Source organism: Rhinolophus sinicus, linkage group LG09 (genome assembly GCF_036562045.2).
Source record: "Rhinolophus sinicus isolate RSC01 linkage group LG09, ASM3656204v1, whole genome shotgun sequence".
NCBI classification, from domain to species: Eukaryota; Metazoa; Chordata; class Mammalia; order Chiroptera; family Rhinolophidae; genus Rhinolophus; species Rhinolophus sinicus.
The window spans coordinates 42,372,559-42,377,965 of record NC_133758.1 but is presented as its reverse complement, the minus strand read 5'-3'; positions in this window follow the sequence as shown (position 1 = coordinate 42,377,965).

Sequence of the window (5,407 nt, the reverse complement as noted above, 5' to 3'; positions counted from 1 at the left end):
CAAGACTATAAAGTCATTTCCAAACCAATGCCTGGCCACCTGCCTCCATGCCAGGAAGCTGTGGAGGGTGGTGGTGGTGGTGGGGTGGAGTGGACAGTGGGGGAGTCCATTCTCAGGCCCTGCTTGTGGCTCTGGCCTTTCTTCTTTTTTTAATGACCAATTTTTAGTTTTGGAGAAAAAGGCAAAAGAATGTGAATTTAAGATTTACAGAAAAAAACAAAAAAGCTATTGATTAGTAGGATATCAATTAGATAACTGAGAGTTTGACTCAGTTGACCAAACCTAACGGATTTTAAAGATATGGTGTCTCACCATAGCTACAAAACTACTTCCGAGAGCAGTGATTCTCTTTTCAAAAGGTCTCCGCAGTGCCTGAAAACAGAGCTCAAGTACCTCCCTTCTCCTTGCCTAGTCAATTCATCTTTTAAAAGTTTTATTCTGGAGGTTCTCTTTGCTTTTCTTACTCTGCTTAAATCAGGGGCTAGACTTGCCTAAAGGCATCTGACTCCTTTCCCAATAGAAATAAGAGGCCCTGCACATGTCAAGGAGGTATAGAAAAGGGAGTGAACACTCTCCTTACAATAAGGGTTTATGCATCTGAGTAGTTAATGCTCTTCCTTACGACTCTGACTTGACCCTAGATTCTTACTTGTTCCACTTTACATGACCACCAGAATCCATGACATTCTAACTTGTTTCTCATTATCTCTTGCCTGTACTATACTGCCTCTAGTTTGTCTCATTATGATGTCACTAACATTATGATCAGATGACCTCCCCTTTTCAAAAACATGAAATGATTTGCTAGTATAGAGGTCGATAAACCATTGCCAGTGGATCAAATCCAGCTTCTTGCTTTGACATGGCTTGTGAACTAAGAATGGTTTTTACACATAACATTTGTAATGCATTTGTTGGTAGGCACACTAATTTTGAGACTCAATTAAATAAAATGTGATCCCCCAAAAGAATTTCATACAGTAGGCTTATATTACAAAAAAGTACTATTATGCTGAGCGAAATAAGTCAGACAGAAAAAGTAGAGAACTATATGATTTCAATGATACGTGGTATATAAAACTGAAAACAGCAAGAGAACAAGACAAACAAATAAAGAAACAAAAACTCATAGACCCAGACAACAGTTTAATGGTTACCAGAGGGTAAAGGGGGAGGGGGTGGTAGATGTGGGTAAAGGGGACCCAATATATAGTGATGGAAAGAGAGCTGACTCTGGGTGGTAAGCATACAATGTGATATATAGATGATTTATTACAGAATTGTACACCTGAAATCTATGTAACTTTACTAATAATTGTCACCCCAATAAACTTTAATAAAAAAAATACTCTATTATTTTTATTATTATATTTCCATTATGGAAATTTGTTTTCTATCTTTTGTATAAGTACTACTTACATGATGCCTTTGATTTTGCCTCTCATCCTGCAAAGCCTAAAAAATTTGCTATTTGGATATTTATAGAAAAAGTTTGCTGACCTGAGCTTTAGCACATTCAGAGTAAATTCATATCCTTTCACGAGGCTCAAGAATCTGCCTGATTTTTCCTCAGCCTCTTTACAGTCTCATCCTTGACTCCAACCTTTACTTTCACTGATCTATTTATTATTCTACATTTTCCTTCCTGTTTGCTTTGTGCTGTTCTCTTTTCCTGAATGGCATTCCCCTTCCATCTCTTGATATTAAAATCCTTCCTTTTCTACAAGGTCTTCCAGGATTTCCACTGTCTGTTAACATATTCTCCTTATGTGCTCTATTGCACAATGTAACTCAAGTATAATCAGTCTTCAGCTAATCAGGGCAATAAGACTATATGTGTGTTCAGTGCAAGAGTGGAGGAGGAGATAATATAGGCTGTAACAGTCAAAATATTGTTTGAAGTGGATTTGATGTAAACTTATTTGGCTACAGTTACATCCGATACACAGAGAGCACATTTATTACTTGTCTTTCCAGCAGCCATTCACCCACCTTCCAACCACAGTCTGATTTCCAGTCTTAAGCCACATGATCTGAGAAGAACTCTAGCATTGATCTAAGGGAAAGTACATGACTGTGGCTTAAGCCAATCAGTGTACGAGTATTACTTTCCCTTTTCCAAAGTGGTCAAGGTGGACATACAAGGTAGGACAATTAAGTTCGCGAACTCATCCTAGAAAAAATGCTACATACCTCATTACTGAATATCACTACTGTCACCTTCGAAGTACTCCCCTTGGGAAGTTATGCACTGATGACAGCACCTAGTCCACCCTTCAAAGCAATTTTGGAACTCTTTCTGGAACGGCCATCAGAGCTGTCATCGTATTACCCTTGATGTCCTGACTGTCATCAAAATGTCTTCCTTTCAATATTTCCTTTATCTTCAGGTAAAGAAATAAGTCATTGGGAGCCATATGAGGTGAATAGGGAGGGTGTTCCAATACAGTTATTTGTTTACTGGCTAAAAACTCCCTCACAGACAGTGCTGTGTGAACTTGTTCATTGTCATGATGCAAGAGCCATGAATTGTTGGCAAAAAGTTCAGGTCGTCTAATTTTTTCAAGCAGCCTTTTCAGCACTTTTAAATAGTAAACTTAGTTAACTGTTTGTCCAGTTGGTACAAATTCATAATGAATAATCCCTCTGATATCAAAAAAAGGTTAGCAACATGGTTGCAACAAATTCGCGAACTTAATTGCAGATCTAATGTAAGACCTAGGTTGATTCACAGTGAATCTTGGGATCTTTTCTTGGAATGTTTGGAAATATGAAGTGGAAATATGCAGCCCAGGGCAACCATCTTGCAACCAGGATGGGAGAAACTGCCTGAGAATGGAGTCCGAATAAAGGAAGTGGAGCCAGAATTGGAGCCAGAAAAGCAGAACGATGATAACATCTTTTGGTCCTCAATATCCAGCCACATCTGAAACTTAGACCTAATTATCGACCTTAAGTTGAGCTTGCCACTCACTTCCTTTTCTGATTAACTAGTTTGGGTGGGGGTTTCTCTAATTAAACCACAAAATCCTGGTAAAAGAATATATCTTTCAATCTGTAAATGTCATTCCAAAGTATGACAATACAAATACAACTATCTGGATGAGAGCATATCTTAAGTATCTCATGCAGGATGTTGGTTGTGATACTCTGTGCTTCCACTGTTCTATTACTGCCATTCTTTTCTTCTCTACCAAGCAAACTTGCAATGTCATGCAAAGGGTTATAAAATAAATTCAATTTTTTAAAATTTAAAAACAAATGAATCATTTGACCCCCGTTCCATATGAAATTCAAAATAACAGTTATCTACATGTAATTGGAAAGAGATGGGTTGTTACTAAGTTGACATAATGTGGCAAGTATGGTAGTTCATAACAATATATAGAGGTTTTCCCTGCTTCATCACTATTTTAATGTTTTTAAAATATAGCTATATAGATACACATATGTGTGCATCTATATTAATCATGTTTGATCTTAAAACTAGTTTAAATTGGTGCTGACTTACTGAGAATTCATTGTATTGCATAGAACAGATAGGTGATACATGGGAATAACAGGAAAATACCCTTAAAACTAGAAATTGTCCTTCTAGCCATAATGCAATGACAGAGACTAGATTTACCCTCCTACCTTAAACAACTAGAAAATTGGATAAAATATAGAAAACAATGATTTTCAGACATTGGACAACAAGCAATTCAGGGATAGCAGTCCCTGAAATCAGGGAACAAATGAGGTGAAATCTCAATGAGTATCCCAGCTCACAGGCCACACTAATCAAGCCCAATGGTCTCAGTGGATTGAGGAGCCAGTGCTGAGAGTTTGAGGAGGCCAAAGCAACTACTACCATGTATGGGGCTAAACATCAGAGAAGCGAGAGCTGCACACATGTTGGTGCTTTCAGAGATTTGCAGAGAAGCCCTCTTGTCTGAGTGTGAGGAATCTACGAGGCTGAGGAAAGAACCACAGGAAAGGGGCAAAAGGAAAAAATCCCTTGAGGGTTATTTACATAGGGCTGAGAATAGTTCACGTTCCCACAGGCACTGGCTAAAGTCCTCAAAAGGGCACTGTCTCAGTAGTGAGGTCAAATTAGCCTTAGACTCAAGTCTCCTTTGACAAAACAGATCAATGGATGCCTGAGGCTGGGGATAGAAGTGGAAGATTTACATCAAAAGGGCACACAAGGACATTTTTTTGAGTAATGGAAATGTTCTAAAACTGGATTGTGGTGATGATTGCACAATTGTATAAATTTACTAAAAATCATTCAAATATGCCTATCCAATGGGTGTATTTTATCACATATAAATTATATGTCAATAAAGCAATTAATAAACACACACTCTGTGAAAACCCCCTATGGCGCTGACGCCATCTTCAAACATCTTTTGTAATTTGTGCTGTGATTTGGGTATGTGACTGTGTCTCTTCCAGCTGACTGTTAAGTTCATTGAGGATAAGAACTGTATTTTAAACACCTTTGTAACTTCTATAGTGGTCAACTGGGTTCCCTGCACATAAAAAAAATGCTCAACAAATATTTGTTCAGTGTTTTATGACATATTTCTTGTTTCCTGGATTTCTAGCTTTGGCTCTTCCTTGCTAGATCAACTTTATTGCATCCCATATTCTACTACCACCAATACTAGGAATATAAAGATATTGTTTGCCCACGAATACATTTTTTTTTTACACTGTTATAGTGTAAACGCCTGTTAGAGGTCATTGGGCAGCAGGGTCTAAAAAGGCAGACAAATTGAACTAGAGATAGGACCAATTTTATGTCTTATTGCACCAAATGTAATCAATGCAGTGTGAAAAGGGGGAGGAGAGAAGAGGATGGTGGCATTTTAAACATATTGTTGCATTTACTCAAAGTATTCCTTCCCATTTTCCAAAGGATATTTTTACTTTACAAGGAGAAAAATATAAACATCTGATTTTTACATTCGATTTAAACATCCGATTCATGGCATACAAAAGAAAAAAAAATTAATTCTTCCCAGAAACCAGAAAGTCTACAAAAGGACACACCTTGTCCCAATATGATATCAAAACACACATAAAGAAACTCATAAAAACCACTGCAAATATAGAATTGCTCTGACCCAAAATTCTTGGGGGAAAAATAAAACCAAGAAAACATGACTGTTCTATGAAACCAAATAAAAAATAGGGCATAACTGTGGGCCAAAGTCTTTTGAAACAGATGGAATTACTTCTGCCACCAAAAACAAACCAATCTTGTCCTGAAGTAGTAAATAGATGAATGACATATGCTAATGTTGTCTGAAATTTATATGGAATACCAATCACTTATCTTGATATCATAGTCATGAATTCTTTGACAGTCATCTTTTTCTTTTGTTTTAACTTAGAACAACCTCTCATATCCTACTTT